A 14,942-nucleotide genomic window follows, 5' to 3' on the forward strand; every position below is an offset into this window, starting at 1 on the left:
CACCTCTACCATTCAGGACCCCCGTCCACCACTCTCACGCAGGCCCCTGGCAGCCACTTCTGTGTGGACCCCCATCTACCAGCATGGGGCTCCCCCAGTAGCCTCCATTTTGGGACACTGCAACCACTGCCATAGTTCCCTGCACTTGGGGACACTGGACAGGGTCTGGAGATAGCTTCCAGCCACAACACTGCACACCCAGAGCTGCATCTTCAATGCCACTCAATGCCACCACCCAGCCCAACCTGACATCCCATCTCTGAAACCACCACCTCGAACTTGGGACACCTTTGTCACGATATTTAATAGGGGCAACACTCAGCTTGGAACACTGGCAGGGTGGTAGAAGCAATATCAATTTAACTATAGTCCCCAACTCTCCCGCTCCCCCGCAGCCACTAATTGGGAACAGTGCTTGCAGCTATGTGGCTGGTCAGTAGCTCCCAAAGACTGGTCAGATATGCCCAATATAAAACAGCTCTCTGTGACTAGTGCGACAAGTGTGAAGGCCTCAGAGCACAGCCCACAAGACCTCTGGAAAGATCAGCTCCTGATTGGGAAGTAGATAGGGAGGAGGTGAGTGATACAGTTTAGAGGGTAAAGTAAAGGCCAGGAATTGTGAGGCCCACAGGTGATATAAAGAAGTCAGACCAGGCGCTCACATCAGTCTCCCAATGAGGACCAGCAAGTGCTATACTCCACCTCCAGGAGTTCCACCACCAAAACTAACCCTCCCACCCTAGTAACCTTCAGCACCCTGAGGGTGGAGATACCAGCAAACAACAAACAACCCCACCTAGTGGATGAGAAGGGAAGCAAGAAAGATAGTGAACTCCAACAGAAACAGTCATGAGATTTTCTTTCCAGATGTTTTTTGTTTTCTTTCTTTCTATTCTTTTTTCTTTTCTTTTTCTCTCTTCTCCTGCCCTCACATCCCCAACACTTGCAAAACCAATTATTTTTCATGGATTAGGTTACTGAGGACTGAGATGCCTGAATAGTATATTACAGTTGGGTTATATATGTTTATTTTTCGTTTTTACATTTTTTTATTTTTCCTAACATTTATGTTTGGTTTTTGTACTATCTCTATTGTCTTCCCACTTACTTGTCTCCCCCAAATCACTTTCTCTCTCTTCTGCTATTAACCAACTTCTTTAGATTCCTCTTTTTTTTTTTTTAAGAGAGAGGAGAGGGAGAGAGAGAGAGAGAGAGAGAGAGAGAGAGAGAGAGAGAGAGAGAGAATTTATTTATTTATTTTTAGTTTTTCAGCGGACACAACATCTTTGTTTGTACGTGGTGCTGAGGATCGAACCCGGGCTGCACGCATACCAGATGAGCACGCTACCGCTTGAGCCACATCCCCAGCCCCAAGATTCCTCTTTCTAAGATCTAATAAATAACTAATAATAATTTAAAAATAACTAATAAATAACTCTGTATCCTCATCTCCTACCCCCTTAACATCTGATCCTGCACCTCACCCCCAGTTCTGTCTCTGCCCAGCATCAGAAACTGTAGATCTTTTTGCAAACCTACTGTTTATTTTCTAGCTAATAATTGAACTCACCATTTCTGTATATTGTGACAAAACCATAAAAATCTTAATAGGAGCTATTTAAGTCTACATATTTTTTGTATTGGGATCTGTTAATATTGTTCTCCCCCTTAAATGAGAGGTATTGGAAACCTGCAGGGACACTATTAGCCAATAGTAAGCCTAAGGTCAACACCATTCCAAATGGAAAAAAAATTGAAAGCATTCTCTCTAAAAATTGGAACAAGACAGGGATGCCCTCATTCACCACTTCTATTTAACATAGCCCTTGAAACTCTAGCCAGAGCAATTAGACAGATGAAAGAAATTAAAATTAAATTAAAATTAAAATTAAATCACTATTTGCTAATCACATGAATCTATACTGAGACAATTTGAAAAATTCCACCAGAAAACTCTAGAACTAATAAATAAATTCAGCAAATTAGCAAGGTATAAAATCCACACCCATAAATCAAATGCATTTCTGTACATCACTAATGAGAACTATCCCATTTATAATAGCTTCAAAAAATAAAATAAAATACTTGGGAATCAACTTAATGAAAGAGGTGAAAGATCTCTACAATGAAAACTAAAGAACACTAAAGAAAGAAATTAACGAAGATCTTAGAAGATGGAAAGATCTCCCTTGTTCTTGGATAGACAGAATTAATATTGTCAAAATGACCATACTACCAGAAGCACTATACAGATTTAATGCAATTCCAGTCAAAATATCAATGACATTCCTCATAGAAATAGAAAAAGGTGTCAGGAAATTCATCTGGAAAAATGAGGGACCCAGAATAGCCAAAGCAATCCTTAGCAAGAAGGCTGAAGCTGGTTCCTTCACAATACTAGACCTTAAACTATGTATACTACAGCAATAGTAACAATAATGGCATGGTATTGGCATCAAAATAGGCTTGTACACAATCGTACGGAATAGAGGATACAGAGATAAACACACATAAACACAGTTACCTCATAGTAGACAAAGGAGCCAAAAACATGTATTGGAGAAAAGATAGCTTCTTCAACAAATGGTGCTGAGAAAACTGGAAATCCATATGCAGCAAAATGAAATTAGCCCCTATCTCTCACCATGAACAAAACTCTACTCAAAGTGGATCAAAAACCTAGGTATTAGACAAGAGACCCTACGCCTACTAGAAAAAAAGATGGCCCAAATCTTCATCATGTCAGATTAGGCCCCTACTACCTTAACAAAACTCCTAAAGTTCAAGAAATAAAATCAAGAATCAATAAATGAGATGGTTTCAAACTGAAAAACTTCTTCTCAACAAAAGAAACAATCACTAAGGTAAATAGAGCCTTAAGAATGGGAGAAAATTTTTACCACGTGCACATCAGATAGAGCACTAATCTCCAGAACATATAAAGAATTCAAAAACACTAAAAAAAAAATAAATAAATAAACCAACCAATAAATGTTCTATTTATTGAGCTGAACAGACAATTCCCAGAAGAATATATATAATCTATCTATAAATACATGAAAAAAATGCTCAACATCTCTAGCAAATAGAGAAATGCAAATCAAAACTAGTCTTAAGATTTCATCTCCAGTCAGAATGGCAGTTATTAAGGATACAAACAAAAATAAGGGTTGGTGAGGGTGTGGGGGGAAAGGCACACTCTTACATTGCAGGTGAGACTGCAAATTACTGCAAACAATCTGGAAAGCATTATGGAGATTCCTTAGAAAACTTGGAATGGAACCACCATTTGACCCAGCTATCACAATGCATGGTTTATATGAAAAAGGACTTAAAAAACAGCAAACCACATTAATGTTTATAGCAGCACAATTCATAAAACCAACTTAAATGCCCTTTAATAGATAAATGGATAAAGAAACTGTGGTAAATATACACACAATGAAATAATACTCAGCATTAAAAGAGAATAAAATTATGGTATTTGCAAGTAAATAGTTAGAGTTGGAGGATATCAAGCTCAGTAAACCAAACATAGCCCAAAAAAAACAAAGTCTGAATCTTTTGTCTGTTAAGTGGATGCTGGTCCATGGCAGAGGGGGGTGAAAAGCAGGAGTTGGCGGGAGTGGTGGGAATAAAACTTCCAAGGGATGTGGGGGTCAGTGTTGGGGATGGCTGTGGACACGTATGGAAATGTCATGGGGCTGGAGGAGGGGCAACAATAGCCCAGAGGGACATATGTGGGCTTCTCTGGAGGAGGGGTCAGACCACGGACCCCAAGACATGGCCTCCCTTCCTTGGTGATAGATGCAAACAGAACTTGGAACCCAGTAACCAGGCACCCATATTCTAGCAACAGCCTCCTCCCCAGATCATTTGGTGAAATACTTTGGATGCAAAAGGATGTGTTCTTGCTTCCCCTGTGGAGGCCAACTCTTTAAGAGGCCAGGCCGCCAGAGCTCTCCCTATGGCTGCACGGCCCCTTCCCCAGACCCCAACCCCAGGACACCCCGCAGACAAAACATCATGGTGAGAATGGGGTGCTGGTTAAGATCCTGCTCCCAGCACCTCTGCCCTTGCATAAACAGACAAGGCAGGCCCACACGCAACAATCGAGGGCCGCTGAGGCAGAGACCATCCACCACCATGAGTAATCCTGAAATGGCTTCCTCCTGAGTTTGGGGGAACAGGGAGCTGAGGCAGGAGCAGCTATTGGGAGATTGTGAGCCAGGTGTCCTGTCATGGTCATCCCCAGGACAGGGATGGAGGTGGGTATTGGGAGTGTCTAGGCCTCATTCTGGCCCCCAGTGCCATCTCCTGTCTTCCTAAGGTAGAACTCTGGGACACGGGGTCTTCGAGAGATTTGGGGAGATCACCACTAGGGGCAGAAACACCCTGAACAGAGGCCAGGCAGGACCAGGGGCTCCCTGCCAGCTACCAGGCTCTCTGTTTACCTGCTCTCCACAGGTTCTCAAGGAGGACAGCAAGAGGGGCTTCCACTCAAGAGCAGTGCTGGAAGTGCCAGGGCCAAGCACCTGTGGGAACAAGCTTGGCCTCAGGGTGAGTGTGGGAGCAGGGAGGCCTGCACAGACCAGGCCGAGAGAAGAACAGAAGACCATACTGAGCCCAGACACCACCCTGAACACATTCCTTGTGGGGCTGGAAGGTGGAGGGGCAGAGTCCTGAACCATAAGGAATTTGAGCACCAACTCCTCACCCATCCCCACCTTCTCTGCCAGCCTTGGCCTTGGCCACATGCAAGGTCACTGTCCCCATATTAGAGACAACATCACAACAGTAACATTGACACTCTCACTTCCTTTCTCTGAAGATTTACATCCCACCATTCAGCTGATTATAACTCCTAGACCCAGGTGTCCAGGAGGCAGTGAACTGCCTGTCCTTCCACACACTCTCCAAGTCTTACACATTAACAGGATTAGTAGGGGGACATTTAGCCAAAACATCCGAGGAACTTTGCTACTTAGTCCATTTCTATGTCACTTGCTGTATCAAGGAACACACCCCACAGTCTCAGAACAGGTGTTGGGGGTCCCAGCACTTTACCACCTTCCAGGTGGACTCAGTTTCCACAGCCATTCAGCCTTTCCCAGCATTGTGACCTGGACCTCATTCCCTCCTGGAGCCACTTTGACAGCATCACAGAGAATGATGTCCTGGGTGTCCTCACACAAGAACTATCCGGGATGAGCCTGTTTTCTCACCTCCAGAAGGTGATGTGCTGGTGGGACTCAGGGGATAATGCTCCTAATGCACAGAGCTGCCACCTCTTGAAATAAAACAAACTGGCCTGAAGCTGCTAAAGTAGCCAACTATTCCCTCAGCAATTCCACTTGAACTCTGCCAGCCATTGTTGTGCTGGGGCTCTCCTGTCCCCCTCTGGGACAATCCCCTTAGGGCTTTGGATTTTGCACTGAACACCATCCCCAGATACATCTGGTGGGTCACACTTCAGCCATTGACTCTCCATCTCTTCCATGTCCCATTCCAGAAGGGAGAGGTGGCTAGAGGTAGATGATAGCAGCATGTTATATATGTTCCAGGCACAGTCCCTAGAGAGCTTGGAGGACACCCTAGAGCCAGACTGCCTAGATGATGACTCCTCTTTCACATCCAGCACCTTCCGGTCCCTCTACCGAAGAGGAGATGGACTTAATGTGGGGAAGGTAAGCCCTGCGCAGGGTGACAGAGTCACATAGAGCTGTGAGCCCTCGAACTGGCCCTGCACCTCTCTGAGCCCAGCCTGCTCCTTTGAACAGTGGGGTGACAAGAGTATCAACCTCATGGTCAGAAAGGCCAGGCCTCTCAGGCTGCTGTTTCCCCCCGCCTGCATTCCTCTAGGGTGGTGTCCTCACTCATTGGATTACAGCAGCTTCATAATCCTGCTCGGAACATCCATTGCCATGTCTATGTGACAGGCCATGACTTGGAAGGTGAAGACCACCACATCCTGGGCTTTATTGAAAACCCAGAGCCCATGGAGAGAAAGGCCAAATGTGAGAAGGTCTGGGTGGTGGCTGTGAGCATATGGAGATGGGACGGGGCTGGACATGCAGAGCACATCTTCCAGAAACATGGGAAGGACAGAAACAATGAGAAGCACAGCTGTCATTCTCTGCATGCATTCTGGGGACACTCTCAAGGGGTGCGTTTGTGTGTGGATCTCTGAGGAAGGCAGTGGAAAGCATTTTGTCCCTGGAAGGAACATGGATAGTTGGCAACTTTTACTCTGCTTGCACATGCAGGGCCACTTCTGGTGACTGAGGAGACAACTGGCCAATTTTCACCATCTGGGAGAGCACTACAGCTGGAAACGCCTGAAATGTCATCTACAGGCCAGCAGCTCCTGGTGACCCCTCCGCCAGCGAAACCCACTGAGCTCCCTCTTATACCTATTCCCATGCCAGAGGTGCTCTTGCCCTCTCCTGGCATTTATTTTTAATTCTTTTTATTGTATTATTTACTTATATATATTTTTAATATTAGCTTTTTCAAATTAAATATTTATTTGTTAAAGATTCAGTTTATTGGCATGAAGTACATTCTCAGAACACTGCACCTATCTCCACTATGTAGTTCCAGAACATTTTCCTGAATCTGGTACCCACAACCACTCCCATCTCCCCTCCCAGCAACCCCTCATCATTCTAGCCCTGGGATATGCCTAGTCTGCATTTTTCAAATCAGTGCAGTCTCATTTCTCTTTGATCACATAACGTTGGAAGGGACTGAAGAAGTTTATTTAGCAGGGTAAATGCCATACAGGTCTATGTTTATTGGCTTTTTTATTTTCTGTTGCTGGGTGTTGAACCCAGGGGTACGCTTTACCACTGAGCTATATCCCTGGTCCATTTTTCATGTCATGTCTTTTGGTCATAGCAAGGAAAAGCCTAAAGTGCACCAGTTCCCTCTTATCAAAGATTTTGCTTTCCATGTGCAGACAATATATTAAAATATAATCTACCATCATGTATATCTAAGATCAATTAAAATAAAAAGTGATTTCACTTTCTATTCTTTCACTTATCCATGAATTACCTATGTAATTCAAGATTGTAGAAATAAACAATGTATACTTTTAAAATTGCTCACCATTCTGAATAGAATGATGAAATCAGGCAATATCACTCTCCATCCTGACCATGAAGTGAATCATACCTTTGTCCAATGGATTCATGCTCTATAGGCTACCCACCCATCAGTATCTTGACAACCATTAGGCCATGAGATAAACTGGGGGGAATTGCACTGTTTCAGGCATCCACTGAGGATGTTGGAACAGATCCTCCAGCATAAGGGGTGACTGTGATCCTAAAATTAACAATGACCTCTTCATACTTTAATTAGTATTTGAAGTCCTTCTTTTGGAACCAAAACAATATTGGAACATGACTTTCTTGGAGGAAATTTTTTTTCCCCTAAACTTCTCTGATCTCTCAGCTGGGGAGACACAGGGTTATCTCATTTCTACTTTTCCACATAAAGCACTTCTTCTGCTAGGTACCCTGACACTGTCTGCCTTTTGCCCCATTCCCAACTCTGTGGAAAAGGGCATTCACTCACATCTCTCCCTCTTCCTTATAAGCTGCACACCACACTGGAATGTCTCCTTCAGTTCACTGTCCATGACCCCAGAAGATGGTTCCAGCATTGGTTCTGACTTGATTGAGACTTAACTTGATTGAGACTGTTCACACCTGTGTTCATCAGAGGACAGCAGAAAGATAATTGGACAGAGTTTGTGTGTTCATTCTCAGATCTCTGCTCTATGGGATTCTACTGGCATGTTTTAGTGACTGGAGGTGCAAGGAAATCACTTGATCTGGTAGAGATTTACAGGATGGAAAGTGCTCAGGGATTATGAGAGGCTGGGATTTACCCAACTGGATGGCACCAGGAGACAGTCACTGTAATCAAAACATTTTCCCCCAAAATTAACAACACTGATCCATGCTCATATACATGAAATATATATTAAACAAATGAAATATATATTAAATTCCATCTAATTGTATGGAATAACATTAGACATATCAATTGAAGAAATTCCCTACACCAAATCCAATCCTTCTTTGGGCAAATTAATAATTTCTGCGATTCATCAATATGGGCTGGTATTTTAGGGGAAAAGTAGAGGAAGTCAAATAGGCTTTCCAATAACAACAAAATAATTTCCAAAAAATAAATCTGCATTCCTTATTAGAAGGCTTTTGCTAACAGGAAAAGAAAGTAACTTCAAGAATGTTTGAAGAAGAACTGTTACAAGACATAATATACTTTCCAAATTAGAAAATGAACAAAGACAAATGCAAATAAAAATTGATAATGTAGGATCCAAGGCTCAAAGTTCCAATTATTTAGGGAGATAAACATGATTTTTTCTTTTCAAAAATTTGTTCTATTTAGTTATACATGACACAGAATGAATTTTGATTCATTGTACACAACGGAGCACAATTTTTCATATCTCTGCTTGTACACAACATAGAGTCACACCAGATGTTCAGTCATACATGTACCTAGGGTAATGATGGGAGGGGACGGGGCATGGGGACAGGAAAGATGGTGAAATTAGATAAACTTAATTTTTAATATTGGTTTTTTCAGTTGTTGATGGACACAATAACTTTATTTATTTATTTATTTTTAATGTGGTGCAAGGATAGAACCCAGAGCCTCACACATGCTAGGAAGCATTCTATCCCTGAGCCACAACCACAGCCAACAAACTTTTTTTTTTTTTTTTTGCATACGGAAAATTTGTACAGAATGTTAAGGCATCCTAATTTCCCCCATTGCATTAGAGATACATAAAATTAAAGTATCTTCAGATATTGAATAATTAAAAAATTAATTCAAAAAACATCTCGTGCAAAATACTCCATCACTGGATTTTGTATTAAATTCTGTAAGCATTTCATATGAATGGCCTTTATTGACATAAAATATCAATAGTTGTTATTAAAGTACCACCATCATTTTGGGAATCTTCTAAAAGTGATTGACAAATTTTGCTTAGTGAAATACATTTCACACCTGGAAGTCATTCTGACATATTATTTTTGAGCATCACAGTCACAGCAGTGTCCTGAGAAAGATGCTTTTTACCCAGTGCCAATTAATATAAAATTATTTAAAGTCATCACAGAGTCATGAGCAATTGTCAAACATGATAATTCTCTCCATTGAGAAGGAGAAGAACTAATAAGTATCCCTTTAAAACATATTATTTGCTTTCATAAAACCCAGGAAAGTAAAATTGTATTGAATTATAGTTTTGATATAAATGCAATATTGAAACAAAAAAAAATGTCATGAGTTTTACTTGACCCCCTTTAAATTCGCCACTTGTTTTTCAACTGCTTTCACCTGGGGGACAAGATAAACTCTAATTAATTATAAAAATAAGTGGGTCACCACCCACTGACACTTCCCCCTGGCCTTCCTCACCCCTCACCCTGGAAAGTCCTATGTTCACAGCTCATCAGTACAGCTACAGGACTGGGTCCATTCTGTCCCCAATTGGAGGTGTCCCTTTTTCTGTATGTGTCCTGGGGATTTCTCCCCAGAAACCACCTGCATGTGCACAAAACCTCACCTCCCTCCTCTGCTATGACGAGCCTCCACCTGAAATAAATGGGTCATTTCGTCCAAATGCTGCTGAATGCAATGTGAGGAAGGAAAGAACAAACCTTTGGGAATGGCCTACTTAAGAAATCGTCCACAAGCAGCGGCGAACAAAAGCACCTTCCTTGGGGATCAGAGCCTCCAAAATACCACCTCCTTGGCAAAGATGAGGCTCCCTCTACACAAGTGGAGGACAAGCTTCCAGGGCTGGGTTCTAAGGAAACCAGGCCCAGGCTCCACAGGCCTGTGCACCACCTGGGGCAGTAAGCGGGATTCGGCATCCTCTAGTGGCCATAGGAGCTCAGGGCAGTATCCTTGCCTTCATTGTGCAAGGTGAACTTGTGCTCCCCTGTGGCCTCCTGCTGATTAACTGGCAGAAAATTGAATCTTTTCATCTAAATTATTCACAGTCCTCTATTGGGATGCCTTTTCTTTCTGTTAGGCAGAATGACCCCATGTTCAAATCTTATATTTTGGGTCATACCTTTTGTTCTTGTTGCTTCAAGGTGAAGGTTGGTTAATTTTGCTGATCTTTTCAAAAAAATCAAATTTGGATTTCATGGATTCTATCAATGTTTTCCTATTCTCTACTTCATTATTCTTTTCTATTTTCTTTTTTTTTTTTTTTGGTACTAAACATTAAACCTAGACACATCCTCATCCCTTTTTTAATATTTTTATTTAGAGACAGGGTTTTGCTAAATTTCTTAGGACCTCACTAAATTGCTGAGGGTGGCTTTGAACCCACAATCCTTCTGCCTCAGTCCCCTAAGCTTCTGAGATTTCAAGTATATGCCACTGCACCTGGACATTTTTCCCAGTTATAATCTTTTTTGTTTTCCTCCTTCTTCTAAGACAGTGTTTAGTTTGGAATTTTTCTAGGTCATAATAAGATTACTGTCATGAAGAAAATGCAGAGTCCAACATGCAAAGGTAAAGATGCACAACATCTTTAGCCATTATAACAACGCAACTTAAAATCGCAATGAGAGGGGCTGGGGCTGGCTCAGTGGTAGAGCAACTGCCTTGCACCTGTAAGGCACCGGGTTTGATCCTCAGCACCACATAAAAATAAACAAACAAAATAAAGGTATTGTATCCATATACAACTAAAAAAATATATTAAAATTTTTTTAAAAAATCACAATGAGAGTCAAATGAGGTAAGGGATGTCTGTAATCCCAGATACTCAGAATGCTGGGGTTTGAGGATTATTAAGACCTAAGAGTAAGAGAAGAGACTAGGCAACATAACAAGACCCATCTCAACACACACACACACACACACACACACACACACCCTCAGTATACACCTCTAACAGTAGCACAAATGATGGTTATTTAATGATTTTCTTTACACTGAAAATTTATTCATATATTTATTTATTCATTTATTTTGGGGATGGGTTTCTCAGGCTGACCTCAAGTTTAGTCTTCCAAACTACTGGGGTTACAGGGGTGGACCAGCATACCTGGCTTTAACAATTAATTTTAAAATAAGTTGGTCATTCTCCCACGACACCATCCTGAGTCATTCCACCAGCATAGAGTCAAGAGTGCTCAGAGTAACCACGCTGAACAACAGTGACACCCCCATCATTAGGGAAAGTTCAAGTATGTAAAGAACATCCCCTAGCAGTTGGGAAAAGTCCACTTAATTCTTTTGAATACAACAGGCCTTTGGCTATGTTTCTTTTTCTTGTCAAACACTGCACGGAAGAGGTTGGGAACGGTGCCAAGAGGCTTTCAACTCTACCACCCTGTAAACATGATTGCATTATCAGTATATTAAGACGTCACAAACATGGCCAGGGCTATGGTACCTCTCAGTATGGCAGGGGTGGCCTGATAATAAGAGTCAGAAGACATAGGCACATTATAGGCTCCCACTTGGTCATTATTGATCAGTCCAGTTCATTATCACATCAAATGTATAAAATGTCTCCCAGGGCAAGACCACCAGATTTTCTGGCTTCCACTGGATTTAGGTTTTAAAATAGAAGTTGTCCAGCCATATGGGGCCTCACCATTTTGGGTAACTGGTATGACTCAACTAAGAGACAATAGCATATCTTGATTGAGATTTATTCAAAATGTTAACATAATATTGGATCTCTCAGATGGTATAACCCATGCATTCATCCCTTTACTCACAGCTCTTAGATATTTTCCATCCTTGTGAGAAATACACAGGGAAAACACTTTGCTGGACTCTATTCCTAGCATCAGAATTCTAGTTCAGCCAGTGGCTCCCCATGAGTCCCTTCCCCTTTATTCAGTGTGGGAATATGTGGATGCAAAGCAAGTGGGCTAGCTCAGCCACTATGTAACCACCATATTGACTACAAACCCCATTTTTTCCAGATGGGGTGAAAGCAAAACCCACTGGATCAGACCCTATGAAATTGTAACATCAAGGTTTAAAAATCAAAAGGATATAAGAACAATGAGACCACCTTGGTCTCCACATGGAAAGAATGACTCATTTTACAAGAATCTCCTCATGAAAAAAATCCCATATGCTTATGAAATTATTCCTCACTGAATCTCCCATATAAGACCCCCTCAGTGGAACCCCTGCTTGGCCCCCTCATGTTGAATGAGAACACACACAAATGAAGGTGTGTAAGCTAGCACTTCCCACCTCTACTTCCCAATATTTCCATGGCTTCTTACAGTTCTCTACCAAACATAACTTAAAAATTTTTCTCCTGAGAAATTCACAGGACATTAGCATGTGTTCACAAAGAAAGGTCAGAACTCAGGATAGGGGAATGGGAATCGTGGAGCACAATTTATCCACCACAAGCTTCTCATGAAATCACAGGGAGTAATTTATTCAGACCCTGACACACCTTATTAAACTGACTCCCTCATTTAACTGCCTTCATTGTCTTCCTATTCATAAGTTAGAACTTTAGGTCAGTAGCCACATTCCCATGCAGAACAGAATGTATTGTCAGTTCCTTGAAACCAGATTGTGCACAAGTACATTTTTAAATACTAGAGCAATTTAGTAAATTTAATGCAAAACAAGTCTTTCTTTTTGGTCATGACCAGTTTATTGTGTTGCTTTCCCCCTAGGATTATGACCATGTATAGTGATTTTCTCAGTTAGCTAAGGCAGGGGACAGACTCTCCCTAAAGAACATGAAGAATGCAGATAAGCTTATATTATATTTCAACTACTACATCAACCACTGACATGCACCTTATGTAAGGTCCAGAAGGGATTTTTATGGGATACTTATGTTCCTGAAGGAATGCTGAATGGTGGAACAAACTGTGGTATCTCTATACCACGGAATACCACACAGCAATAAAAAGGAATGCACTGTTGACTCATGTATCCACTGGAATGATTGTAAGCACCTGAGTGAAAACATGAATCAATCTCAAATGACAAGTGTTAAATAAGCAGAAATGAATGGCTTTTGCTCCTAGATTCTGGGAGGAAGTCTAAATCCTTAAAATTTCACAAATAATACAACTATCATTATTTGTATCATAATTGTGATTCTGCTAACAGGTTGGATCTGATGCAAGAGAGGGAAGGTTGTTCACCACTCCTATGAGTTAGGGCTTTAACCAGCCCAACCTCAGGGCAGTAAAGGGAGATGGAGACTGAATTCAATCCCACATCCATTGATTTAATCAATCACATCTACATAATGAAACCAAAATAAAAGTTCTGGACACTGAATCTCAGTGGACATTTCTGCTTGGTGAATACAGTGATGGGCCAAGAGAAAGGTGTGCTGGATCCCACAGGGAGAGGGTCCTTGCTCAGACCCTCCTAGACTTCACCTGGTATATCTCATTATTTGGTTTGTCCTTGTTTATACCCTTTATAGCAGCACTTTAATCACCAGGATTCCATGAATTCTATGCGGGAGTCACATGAATCCCCAAATTAGTATCAGTTGGTCAGAAATGTAGGGCTCCTGAATAGCCCTGTAATACAGCCAGCATCTGAAGTAAAGGTAGCCTTGCTGGGGACTCTGCCCTTCGACTTGTGGAGCCTCAGCTCACTGTGATTGCTACTACCAGAGTCACAACGCAGTACACAAATTGGTGCCAATACACTCTCACATTATATCATTACATAATCACAGAGGGGCCAAACAGTAGCTTCCCTACTGACTACCCTGGGAGAGGCACACATTTGGCCTTACCTGAGAAAGGGCAGGAAGAGGCCATAGAGTTGAGTGCGGGGACAAAGGCCAGGGTCCCAAAAGTCCTGACCCTTCACTCATCTGTCCTATATCTGTTTTTGGTTTTGCCATTAAAAAAATAAAGTGACAATCACTGGCAGAGACCAGTTCTTGCACTCTCTTCTGTAAAAATATGGGCAACAATGTGGATAGACTTCTCTTCAGCTGGTCCGCCTCACAGGGTGTCTGCCCACTTGTCCCTTACACGGCTGCGAGCCTTGGTCAGGCCTTTGAAGGTAGCAGCATTGTACAGGTGCTTCTCAAAGCATGAAATTTTGCAGGCCTTCAGGGAAGTGTCATCCAGCACCAGCACTGGGCCCAGGCCAAAGAAGTCAAGAAGAAGCTCATTGTTCTGAAGGTGGTGGTGCATGCCGGAACCCAGTACATCCTTGAAGGCAGCATAGATCTGGTGCTGAGCCCAGCTGTCCACATAGAGCACTTCAGTCCAAAGCGGATTGTCTCTTCCTGGCATTCACTGCCCTCAACAAAGTTCAGCACAGCACGGAAAGTAGAGCGTTGGCCTTAGCATGGTACTTGTTGCTGTCAGTGGCCAGAGTGCGCAGGGTACCACAGAGTGTCTCCATGTCCTCATAAACGATGTCCTCCTGGACATCAGCAGCAGCCACATAGCAACCCAAGCCGAGAGTGGAAACACAGTGGAGCTCAGCTATTTGAGCTGTCACTAAGCACAGAGATCAGCAGGGGCTGCAGGTTGTGGAACAGCTCCTCACCTTTGGGTACAGGGCCCATTTTCGCCATGCTAGCGAAGAGAAGAGGAGACAGAACTCAAATTACTAGCATATGGGATGAAAAAGGCAATATCACAACAGACACTTCAGAAATACAGAAGATAATCAAAAATTATTTTGAATCCTTATACTCCAATAAATTAGAAGATAGTGAAGGCATCGATAAATTTCTTAAGTCATATGATCTGCCCAGATTGAGTCAGGAGGATATAGACAACCTAAACAGACTAATATCAATTGAGGAAATAGAAGAAACCATCAAAAGACTACCAACTAAGAAAAGCCCAGGACCGGATGGGTATACAGCAGAGTTTTACAAAACCTTTAAAGAG

The 14,942-nt window shown here is 42.2% G+C and overlaps 1 long non-coding RNA gene across 4 annotated transcripts in view; it reads right to left on the bottom strand.

Annotated features, from left to right (window-relative positions):
* LOC124108020 (uncharacterized) overlaps positions 1-14,585 on the bottom strand; it is a 31,648-nt gene extending 17,063 nt beyond the window's left edge. For 3 of the 4 annotated variants that reach the window (XR_009228798.1, XR_006856588.2, XR_006856589.2), the window contains exons 1-2: positions 13,823-14,585; positions 7,585-7,718 (exon numbers count right to left, since the gene is read on the bottom strand). This is a non-coding gene — a long non-coding RNA (uncharacterized LOC124108020). Of the gene's footprint in view, positions 1-4,454; positions 4,536-7,584; positions 7,719-13,822 lie in introns of all 4 variants that reach the window. The other variant, XR_006856590.2, reaches the window with a different exon arrangement.
* Between the last annotated feature and the right edge of the window lie 357 nt (positions 14,586-14,942).

The sequence above is a fragment of the Marmota monax genome, unplaced genomic scaffold (genome assembly GCF_021218885.2).
Source record: "Marmota monax isolate L192 unplaced genomic scaffold, Marmota_monax_Labrador192_F-V1.1 WCK01_AAM20220418_F8-fsc01921, whole genome shotgun sequence".
NCBI classification, from domain to species: Eukaryota; Metazoa; Chordata; class Mammalia; order Rodentia; family Sciuridae; genus Marmota; species Marmota monax.